Source organism: Notolabrus celidotus, chromosome 1, assembly GCF_009762535.1.
Source record: "Notolabrus celidotus isolate fNotCel1 chromosome 1, fNotCel1.pri, whole genome shotgun sequence".
NCBI classification, from domain to species: Eukaryota; Metazoa; Chordata; class Actinopteri; order Labriformes; family Labridae; genus Notolabrus; species Notolabrus celidotus.
Genome location: NC_048272.1, coordinates 18,431,630 through 18,444,112, shown reverse-complemented (window position 1 = coordinate 18,444,112; position 12,483 = coordinate 18,431,630). Strand labels below are relative to the sequence as shown.

The 12,483-nt window shown below is 42.4% G+C and overlaps 1 protein-coding gene across 1 annotated transcript in view; it reads right to left on the bottom strand.

The window, feature by feature from the left end:
• The window catches only part of si:dkey-166d12.2 (rap1 GTPase-activating protein 1), a 199,099-nt gene that overhangs the window by 74,224 nt on the left and 112,392 nt on the right, over nt 1–12,483 (bottom strand). The gene's annotated exons all lie outside the window — the stretch shown is intronic.

Below are 12,483 nucleotides of genomic sequence, written 5' to 3'. Positions count from 1 at the left end.
TGAGTGCGGTGGGGCGTCACCGTTTTAATGTGTGCAGGAAGTCACCACGTCACTCAAAGATGGTTATATAAATAAGTAAGTGTAGAAAAATTCAGAAGTAAAAGAGGACAATCAATAGCCACTACAACAACAATAATAATAATAATAATAACAATAATAATAATAATCGCTCTCACTTGAATGCGACATAAATAGTAGCAAGTGAAGTGATTCTACTGAATACTATGACATCAAAGTGGAGATGACCTTTGACCTTGTGTTACCACCAAGCAGCAACCTCCATCTACGAGAATTGAAGCCAATGCGTAAGTGTTAAAAACTGCAGTTCATCGAGCGTCTGCTTGAGGCTGGCTCTGGAAGTACCAGAAACCACATACACACAAATTCAAAAAAGCCGATCTTTAAAGCAGAAATAAACATGTTTACAGCCTGGTACAAAAAACGAGTGTAGTCTGGATAGCTTATTTCTCGATCAGCACACACTGTAAGGGGGATGAATTTTTTCATAACCCAGCAATTTCGACCATTATGTTCAACATTTCCAATATGGCTCCTACCGATGATTGGCCTCAAAATGTGACGTCACAGATACTACGTCCTATGTTATTATGTCTTTCAATCTGTTTGACATTTGTTTGAAACTGTGTAAGTCTTGAGTAAATTACTATTTTGTGGTGATCACAGTATCTGTGACCTTTGACCCATAACCACCATATTCATATAATTTCCTCCTTCAGTACAAATGACTGTTTCTACAAAATGTCAAGTTATTCCCTCTAGGTGTTCCTGAAATAGTGCATGTCCAAGATTGTTACTGAGAGATAATCTGACAGCTGGAAAACATAACTCAAAGGCATAAAAATAGTAAAAAGATCATTTTAATCAGCATGCAGGGAAAACAGATGTGTTCTGCCATGTGTTATGATCTGAAAATTTCTATGACTCATACGTCGTCATTACAAATTATCTTTGGCAAAAAGCTGAACAAAAGGAGAGTTTTATTTTAGGAGATGGATGCACTATGATTGTGTCATCCAAGAAGATAGTAAGTTTTGATGGTAAAGTGTGATAGTTGGTTATACCTTTTAATAAACTGATAAAAATGTCAAACTGAAGTCAAACTAAAAGTCTAAACATGGAAAGTACTGTCAGTGTAATATCAGACCTTACAGCTCAGTATAGTCAATAATTTCCAATACTTCAGCAGAAACAAAACATTAAACTGATAAGGTTGAAAAGAGGCATATAAGAAAGATAAAGTGTTGCAGGGTAAATGCAAAGACTCGCCTCAGAGGCTCAGCAGAAATCTACAATTGGCCTCATAAATACTGTTGACCCTGGGCTAAATACTGGCTGAACATGACGGCCGCCTGTGTGCCAGCTCAACAGATGCACTGGCAAACAAAAGAAAGCCACAGGCAGGGAGAGTCGGATATCAGTGGACTGAATGCTGCTAAAGAAGAGTAACTCCGGCTATTAATGGCAGACTAACTTTGCCCATTAAAGCTTTAGCAGCGGCTTTACCAGACAATTCTGTTGAAAAAGAAAGACTTGAGGCGATCTAGCAATTGTAGCTGATCAGAAGTGCTATCCATATCCTTCGGCCTCCCAAATAATTCAGGAAGCAATTTGCAAAAAAAAAAACCACAAACACACACTACCATATCTGGTAATGGAGCACTGTAACGACACAGTCCTTCTATTAACACAACCAATAACAGGAACTTGTTAATCAGAGATTCTTCAATAACGCCAATAAGAAGCTGTCATTACATCAGCTTTACTTTTTGATCTGTACCCAACAGTGCCGTCATATTCCTTACTCTTTCTCTGTCCAGATAGTCCACGTGCTGTCCAGTCCTGTTCTGCCACCTTCCTCATTTACAGGGATGTTGATCCCACACTGATCAAGAGCCCTCCGATACCAGTACCAATATGCACCAATACATATGCACATCATTGCTTCAAAAACACAGATTGTTTACCATCATCATATGCTAATTTACTTATAACTAAGGCCTGCAAATACTCTGTTAAAATGTGACTAATCTCAGAATTTCAATTGTTAAAAGGATAGTTCAGGCGGATGTTTATGTTTTTGTACTTTAGATTTATAATTCAAAGAAATACACTGCTGTCAGACACTATGACTTAAGCCTGATTTATATTTTTGAGTTGAATCAAAGCCGGAGGTTCGCGTAGCTCCCGTACCTAAGCAGAGGTCTATGCACGTAGCTGATGTGTACCTCCTCCAAAATTTAACTAGGCATGAAATCGACGGGGACCGCAAGCCCTGTGATTGGATCGCTCGGCGGCATTGTATTTCCCGCATTTACAGCACTTCCGGGATCCCCGCTCATCAGCTGCACATCGGCCATGTACAGTCATGGCCAAAAGTTTTGAGAATGACACAAATATTAAATTTTCACAAAGTCTGCTGCTTCAGGGTTTTTAGGTGTTTTTGTCAGATGTTTCTATGGTATAATGAAATACAATTAGAAGCATTTCATAAGTATCAAAAGCTTTTATTGAGAATTACACAGAATTCATGCAATAAGTCAATACTTGCAGTGTTGACCCTTCTTTTTCAAGACCTCTGCAATTCTCCCTGGCATGCTGTCAATCAACTTCTGGACCAAATCCTGACTGATGGCAGTCCATTCTTGCAGAATCAATGCTTGGAGTTTGTCAGAGTTTGTGGGTTTTTGATTGTCCACCCGCCTCTTGAGGATTGACCACAAGTTCTCAATGGGATTAAGATCTGGGGAGTTTCCTGGCCAAGGGCCCAAAATCTTAATGTTTTGTTCCCCGAGCCATTTTGTTATGACTTTTGCTTTATGGCAAGGTGCTCCATCATGCAGGAAAAGGCATTCTTCATCACCAAACTGCCCTTGGATGGTTGGGAGAAGTTGCTCTCGGAGGACGTTCTGGTACCATTCTTTATTCATGGCTGTGTTTTTAGGCAAGATTGTGAGAGAGCCCACTCCCTTGACCGAAAAGCAACCCCACACATGAATGGTCTCAGGATGCTTCACTGTTGGCAAGAGACAGGACTGATGGTAGCGCTCGCCTCGTCTTCTCCGAACAAGCCTTCCTCCAGATGCCCCAAACAATCGGAAAGGGGATTCATCAGAGAAAATGACTTTACCCCAGTCCTCAGCAGTCCAGTCCCTGTACCTTCTGCAGAATATCAGTCTGTCCCTGATGTTTTTACTGGAGAGAAGTGGCTTCTTTGCTGCCCTCCTTGACACCAGGCCTTCCTCCAAAAGTCTTCGCCTCACTGTGCGTGCAGATGCACTCACACCTGCCTGCTGCCATTCCTGAGCAAGCTCTGCACTGGTGGTGGCCCGATCCCGCAGCTGTAACACCTTCAGGAGACGGTCCTGGCGCTTGCTGGACTTTCTTGGGCGCCCTGGAGCCTCATTGGCAACAATTGAACCTCTCTCCTTGAAGTTCTTGATAATTCGATAGACGGTTGACTGAGGTGCAATCTTACTCGCTGCTATAAACTTCCCTGTTAGGCCCTTTTTGTGCAATGCAATGATGGCTGCACGTGTTTCCTTGCAGGTAACCATGGCTAACAGATGAGGAACAATGGTGTCATGCACCATCTTCCTTTCAAAGTGTCCAGTCACTCAATCATGACAGATTGATCGCCAGCCTTGTCCTCATCAACACCCACACCTGTGTTAATGTGTGTGACACCTGTGTGTCATTGAAATGATGTAAGCTGGTCCTTTTGTGGCAGGGCTGAAATGCAGTGGAAATGTGTTTTTGGTGGTAAAGTTCATTTTCAAGGCAAAGAGGGACTTTGCAATTAATTGCAGTTGAGCTGATCACTCCTCATAACATTCTGGAGTATATGCAAATTGACATTATAAAAACTGAAACAGCAGACTTTGTGAAAATTAATAGTTGTGTCATTCTCAAAACTTTTGGCCATGTCTGTATATCATCCCCTCCTCTCTATTCTTCCCTTTAATCATGTCTGTGTGATAAACAGCAACATGTATCAGCTGTAATTTAACATAACACACTCTGAATCGCTGTGGAAAAGTAAACAGAGACCGTAGCAGGCCCAGAAACAGGCGACCGGACTATCAGAGAGACCACACTGCCCTCAAGCGTTTTGGCAGAGTATTTTGTTGCGCAACACTGACACATTGACGCCAAAGTATATGGTGCTCATGTCCGCTCAGTTCCACTTTGGTTGCATTTCTGTTTCATACAAGTCCTGCGTGCATGAAACTATTGCTCCCCGCGACAGTAAGACACATCACGACATGCCAACTTTGGGACGTCCTTTAGATCCAAGCCCGAAAAAGTATCAATACCCACCAATATTGTTTTATTTGAAGACCTGAAATAACTATGGTATTAGATTGATGCATGGGCTGGGGAACTCAATACAGCATTTTAGGTAGTATCAGAGGACTACTTATATTGGTACAAATATTAGAACAACTGTTTACTTGGTAAGGTTGGATTTTTCCAAGATGCTTCTGATGGAGCCGACTCTCACTTTGCAAATAACAGTCTCTCTGGTGCAGCATACTAATCGCCTTGTAAATCAGTCAGTGGTTTAACCCGCCTCTCAGTCAGCCACGTTTCTTTTAAGTCAAGGTAAACCTGGAGGATTTAGAGAGATCTGTCAACATCATTGCAGCCTTTTAACTCCAGCTGCTGTTCAAAACTCTAAGCTGGAAACAGGAAATAAATGCTGCTTACAAACCAATTTAACTGAAGCAAACTGTATTTTTGTAATTACATATAAGAGTCATTATTACTCTGCTGTTCCAGTCTCCATTATCATCATCCTAGCCATCATCAGGCAGCGCTTTTCTTATTGTTGAATAGAGGAATATTATTGTTCCAGGAAGAGAGAAACTGAGGACACATAAGTGGACTTAACATGATGTCACTCATTGCTCTGTGATGAACCTCCTTTGGGAACCTTGAGTGCCATTGCCATGTTGGTTTTTGGAGTCATAGGAGCACACCATGTTGAATGCATGGTTTAAATGAGTCTCCATCATGCTTGACAGCTGGCCTTGGTGGTGGCTACTCAATCACAGGCTGCTACATCCAAAACATCCCATGCTCTACCACAGATTTAACTTTAATGTTATTACTTCATTGAGATCTTAACTCATTAGGGAATTGTTTACCATGAGAGGTTGGGTCATTTTCCTGTTTGGTATCTGCAAATACTTGAGCAGCCACCTGCTGGCTGTTAAACATAATGCATGTTTAAGACCCTTCAGTATCAGCTCTACTTTTTAAACCAAAAGGCAGCATCCTCTTCTTAAATACAATCTACGGGATAGAGACTGAATCTGGCAAAGCACAAACTTAGCAGAGGTTGTGATACCTTCTCTTTTCCATAACTGTTCAACTCTCAAGAAAGTGGACTGAAAGTGAAGCTCCAAAGCTCCCTCTGAGACTGGAATCATATTTCACAATTCATCTTCACTGGAGCAGCTCTGGGTTTCAATCGGATTGTAGATTAAATTCTTGCTCTGGGCTTGACTTTGGAAAAAAATCACAAATAATGTTCAAATCTAAAATTCTGAATCATAGTTTTTCTCTCAGTGTAATGTGCTGCTTGGCTGAATCGTTCCTTCCATCAGCACACACACACACACACACACACACACACACACACACACACACACACACACACACACACACACACACACACACACACACACACACACACACACACAAACGCAGTGAGTCCGAGAGAGACAAGTGTGCATGAACCTCTGAGCCTAGCAGGTCCACTTAGAAGAGAGCAGCTAATCTAATCAAGAACAGCCGCTAATGCACAATGAAAGCAGAGTCATTTAGTGGAGATGCCAATCCACCACTTCCCGAATGAAGAGAGAGAGACGTGGAGAGAGATGCAGGGATACACAGAGAAACTTCTGAGTCTAGAGATCAGCTAGATCTGGAAAGAAAAGCGAAATGTTCCCTCTTTGAATCAAGTTTCTCTCTCCTATCCGTCTATCTTGTATTGACTTCAGCTTCTTTTCATAATTTATCTCTTTCAACAGTTTCTTTTCCATCTCTGTTCGATCTTACCTGTTTGCAGAGCTCCGTCTCTCCTCCTCAACAACTTGCTGCTCCTTTCCGTAATGCTCCCTATGTGTGTCTGACTCAGTCTCTCTATCCTCCAACACCTGCTGGCGGAGATCAGCTCTCTCTCCTGTCAGATGATGCTGAAAGCAGCCCTCCCTCTTTCCTACTGTTTCTCTCTCTCTCTCTCTCTCTCTCTCTCTCTCTCTCTCTCTCTCTCTCTCTCTCTCACATTTGTGCATTAACTGACAGAGTACAAACTCTCCTCTCTATCTCTCTGCTGATGTCTTTCTCTTTTGTTAGAGAGCTGCTCGTCTGAGCTGTGGGTGTTGCTTTGCTCAGCGTTTGCTCCACTGAATCTGCTTGTTAATAAGAGATTCTGCTTGCTCAATCCGACAAAGCGACACGGCCGGATGTAGGCTTGAAAGCAAAGTTCTCAAAAACAAAAGGGGACATTACCTCATTTAGAAAGGCGACATCAAATCTCCCCGTCCTAATTATCTGCCTCTCCGCTCTGACAGCTTGTTCCAACATCATGAAACCCCTCCTGCAGAAATTAACCCAGCCATCACATTGTCCATTTGACACATTAGTGGCAGCAGAAAGAGCTCTCTGTGCTGCAGATGTTGTAGACATGCTCTCACATAATGGGGAAAATCACTTGCTCAGCCCACAGAGGAATAAGCACAGGTCAGTTTTGTCTAATAAATCACTGAGTAATCACTTCCTCCAAATCCTCATGCAGAAGACAGAGCAAGACATCACCACACATTACACACTCAGTCACAACAAAGTAGTCCTGTACAAAAAGGCTTTCACTCCATCTCATCACACGCTCATGTGTGGAGACAAACGCAGTCTGGTGTAAAAGTAGAAAAGACTTGCGTTCGTTCATTTGTCTTTTTGCAATATATTGTATCCGTTTGTTCATTTAACTGAAACTTTTCTGCATGCTTGAGGCTGAAACTAGTTTTATTTTCATCTGGATAAAAGGAAGAACACCAAACTAAGACTACTCCTTTGATTAACACATGTTAGACATCTCCTCTATCCCTCTTCCCAACCCCAACAAGGTCTCAGCTGATGGCAGTCTAACATGAGTCTGGTTCTGCGTGAGGCTTCTGCCTGTTAAAGGAAGTTCGTCCTTGCCACTGTAAAGGCTGAGAAATACTTCTGCGTCGAATCGATGGCGTAACCTGTGCCGGAGGTCTATGTAGCTCCTGTACCTACGCAGAGGCCTGCGGACGTAGCTGACGTGCACCTCCTCCAAAATGTAACTACCCGTAGAATCAACGCGGGCCGCAAGCCCTGTGATTGGTCAGCGGCATTGCATTTCCCACATTTACACCACTTCTGGGATCCCTGCTCATCGGCTGCACATCAGCCGCGTATTTCATCTCCTCCTCTCTATTCTTCATGTAATCATGTCTGTATGATAAAAAGTAACATGTATCAGCTGTAGATAACACGCTCTGAATCGCTGTGGAAAAGTAAACAGAGATCGTAGCTAGGCCGGAAGCAGGTGACCGGCTATCAGAGACTGCCCTATCCTGAAGCGTTTCAGCTGAGAATTGCTGCATGTCACGGAAACTTTGACGCACAAGTACGTGGTGCTCATGTCCGCGTCATCCCTTGCTGCGTAGGGGTGACGCAGAAGTATAAATCAGCCTTTACTTACTAAATGCTGCAAAGTGCTCTGCTCATGGTGGATTAAGATGAGATCAGACTGAGTCCTGTCTGTAAGATGGGACTGGATCTTAACATGTCAACGTCAACCTCTGCTTTGTGAGCCATCTTCATGGCATTTTGGCCAAGCCATGTTGGTTTGTCTGAACCAGAAGAGACCGTATTCTGATGACAGAGTTAACGTCACCATTCTATGTGTGGACTGCTGTTGCGAAAACAAATTTCCCCTTGGCGACAATAAAGATTTTCTAATCTAATCTAATCTAATCTAATTCTGTCCTGGTTAACAGGTGAGTAAGATGATGACTTGTCATTCACAGAATAGCTCAAACTGTATTTGACTTTAATTCTCAGATCCATCTTTACCAAACAAAGTCTGCAAACAAACTTCATCCAGGATGACCTTTTCTCAGTTTTCCATCAGATACAGAGGAACAGTTTCTTAGACACAAGTAGCAAAAACTTCCACTCCTTCAGGAAACAAACCATACACTTTCTATTAGGTCAGTTAAGCAATGCAACATGATAATAGTTCCAATCCTGAGTATAATCCATATTTACATACACATACTCTCCCTATTTTCCCAACAGTTTGTATCTTTTCTTTTCTTTTTACCATTGCTTTTAATATTATAATTATTATATACATTTAATAATGTATAGAAGATTGTATATATTTCACTTTGTATAGGATAACCACGAGATAAAGGAGAAGGAAGGGACTCTACATGCTCCTGAGTGAGTACATTCTCCTCCATCTTTGTGAAATCATTGAGGTTAGACTTCATAAAATGCTTACAGAGCTACTGTCAGATATTTAATGTGACTTATATCTTACATTTTTTACTGTTGATCCAAGGTTTTTATTTTTCAGTGTTCAAATAACTGTTTGTCTTTTAAGTTGTGATGTGGTTCCATATGGCCGTGTCTCTCAGACATGCAGAGTCCCACTGAATGTCAACAACATGAGTCAGTGCTTTCAGATTATGAAAAGGATCCAGTTCTCTGTGACTCAGCCGTGTCACACTCTGAGCACTCTTACACGGGGCTATCCCACACATATTACAACACGCAGGTGAATAAAACAGATCTATATTTATAATCAAAGACCCAGCAGCTTACCAAATGTGCTCCACCTTTTGGAAAACAGAGTCAGAGAAGCTCATTCGCCAGAATGATACATGTATCCTTCCTCCACCTGCATCTTTGCTCTGAAGCATCACCTCTGAAAACAGATTTAGCTGCTTGCTGGAGTTACAGTGAGAGCTCTGCTGAGAGCTCAGAGCCAAAGGAAATGTAATGGTAGTAGTGCAGATCAATAATGCGGGCCCTGAAACCAACCTATGAGGGGATGTGAGCCAAGCCTTCAGGCAGCATGTTGGCTCGTCTACGCCCTCGTGCGAGTATAAAGTTACAGGTAGCCCAGAGCAGGCCTCTAAAAACACAAAAGAGTATACCACAATAAAAGGAAAACACAAAGCCTTTTGGTTTACCACACAGGAGTTTCTGGGTTAAACTTGAGAGCCATTTGTTTTTCTCCAGGTAAGCTGTTTTAAAACTCGCCCGGGATGGATCTTGTTACCCAAGGGAGCGCATGAGCCACCTGAACGGGCAGAGAAGGAGCATGAAGCATGCAGGTTAAGTAGATTCAACACCTTGCTGCCTGTTTCCAGCCTGGGAGCTGCAAGCGGGATGGAGCTGGAGATGAAAGGATCCCTACTCACACGGGGCAGAACTAATAGGAGTCAAACCAGGTCAGGAGGAGGTTGACTAAACAAATTATCAGCATTTTATTCCAAGTGAGTACTTGGTAATTTAGATTTGTCAAGTTAATCAGACGGCGTGCAACTATGAGAGGGACTGTATGTGGGTCACGCTAAGACTCTCCAGACTCTTTCTTTTCCACTTCTCATTTCATTACTTTCATCCCTCTCTCTGTCTCTGTCTCTCATTGTGGCTGTCTGCCTCCCTCTCCTGAGGCAAACAGACTAAATTTAAACTTTACACACCAACAAACTGCAGAGAATACTCTGAAAAAGAATCAGCAACACTTAAGTTTACGTGAATCCTTCTGACACCCATCTTATTCAGTGCGAGGACAACAGTACATGCTTAAGTCCTCTTCATTTACAGCTGGAGAGTAGCTCCAGACTCACGTGCCTCAGGCCGGGCTGAGTTTAGAGGAGTTTTCAAATTCTAACAGATAGCAACACGCATACGAGGAGAAAACTTTGCAGATATTTGTTCTCTCTAATCTCAAACATGCACTCGCTACAAGATATGGAAATAACAGTTCATCAAACACTGCAGGACACGATTGAGGTTGTTGTGTACCATAGAGGGCAGCACTGTAACGGTTTGATAAGGTGCTGAGGAGCCAGTTAGGTTTAAAACAGTGCCATGTACCAAAATAAGGGTCAGTAACTCTTTTTCTTTGAGGCAGCTATTAAAAGGTCAGAAGAATACATACAAATGTCCTGAACCACAAATAAACACGACTACACAGCAGTATAGACTTTCAAACAAACAACCTCAAACAAATTACAATTGAAGATGTTTTCACAAAGACAAACATTCAGTTCATTTCAGTCTATTATATTCCATCCATCCATAATCTTGGCCGCTTATCCCATTTGGGGTAACAGGGGGCTGGAGCCAATCCTAGCTGACTTCAGGCGCAGGGCAGGGTACACCCTGGACAGGTTGCCAACCCATCACAGAGCAAACATGGAAAGAGAGACAACCATTCACACCCACTCACACCTACGGGCAACTTAGACTGACCACTCACTGACTGGGGCGCATGTTTTTGGACTGTGAGAGGAAGCCGGAGTACCTGGAGAGAACCCACGCGTGCCTTGGGAGAACATGCAAACTCCAAACAGGAAGGCAACTACCCACCCAGAGATTCGAACCAGGAACCTTCTCGCTGTGAGGCAATAGCGCTATCCACTGCCCAAGTCTATTATAAACAAAAGTAAATCAGTGTGCTCAATCAGTAGTTCATAAAGAAGGGATTCAGACTCCCTGGGGGGGGTCGCAAAGTTGCCTTTCAAACAATACAAATTTAGAATGATCTAAAAATGCATATTTTAGGGGCACCAGTGGCCTAGCAGTGTAAGCGCGCCTCATTTAGAGAGGCTAAAGTCTACATCGCAGAGGCTTCAGGTTTGACTCCTGGCTGAGACCATTTGCTGCATGTCTTCCCCCTCTCTCTACTCCCCATGTTTCCTGTCTCTCTTCAGCTGTCCTATCAATACAGGCGAACATGCCCCAAAAATATAACTTTTAAATTGCATATTTTATCCATTCTTATAAAATTATGTACAAACATTATAGCTCAATTTTATGAATCAAAAATGTCTTAAATTTTCTTCTTTACTTTGGTGCCACCTAATCCCTGGTGAAATCATGCTGATACCTGTTTTAAAAAAAACAAAAAAAAATACACCAGTTTTTTTGTTGACCTTTAACTTCTTGCATGCAATAAACCACATGAGGACACAGTCTCTGGTAAAGTTATTTTGGGGGGACTGAAACGTTTGGGAACCCCTGTGTTAAAAGGACTGCAAAAAGAAAGAAATGAAACAGTAAATGCTCACACATAGGTGACAAGTCCAGCCATTCCAGTCCAGTCTCAGTGTCAGCAGCTACCATACTTTTATGATCCCCAAGAAACTTAACAGACTTAATTCCAGAGGATCCAGAGAATGTAAAAGAGCTAGCAACACAAACGCTGACTCAAACTTGCAAACAGAACAGTGAGACAATGGAGGTGTGTCTGGGACATTCATAAGTGTTGACCAGAGATGAAACTTCCAGTGCAGAAAATACAGGTTGTCACAAAACCTCCTCACTCAATCTGACTCACCTGAATCAAAGCAGGAATGCAGATGTAAGGGGAGAGTGACTACAACATGCTGTCAGGACGCTTCAAGTGAGAAAGAAAAACAAAAGCAGAGAAAATATTCATCTGAAGCTTTTCTTGCTTCTTATTTGGAAAGAGACGTTTAAACGTCGATGTGGCTGTCTTATTCTTTGTGGAGGAACTGTAAGGGTGATTTTATCAGTGTGTCTGTCAACAGCAGCATGCTAGCCAACACTGAATCAAGATCTAGTCAAGGTTTTCCCTGCATAGAAAATCATAAGGATGCTGTCTTTGCAAAGTCTGGCACTGCCCACAGCTCTTTTCATAAGCCTGACGGATGTTCTCATGAGGAACACAGCCTTCCAACATAGACAGCACTTGTTGAGCTATCATTTTTAACTGCAATTACGACGTTACAGCAGTGATGTATCGTAATCATTCCAGTGCACCAAAGAAGACGCTGCCATAACTTCAAAAGAGGAAGAAATATGAAAAAAGAACAAAGTTTTCTGAGGGCCCTTCTCAAATCGACTCGTCTTACACTGTTATAAATAAAAAGTTCACCATTATAATTTCTTTCTGCCCCCGCACAGAGTACAGAGACTTTACCATCACTGTAACCATGAGTCTGTAGGAGCTGTTATTGTTGTCTTTCTTTCGACATCTCCCTCTTCCTCAGTTTCCAAGCCCAACACAGTTTCAGCAGATGGCTGTTCAACATGAGTCTGGTTCCACAGTGGGGCCCGGCTGTTACATGCAACAACAGTGAATCTGCAAAACTGCTGACATACTGATCATGCATTATGCCATTTATTGTATGTCATGGAAGATGCTATAGAAACCATATAGGT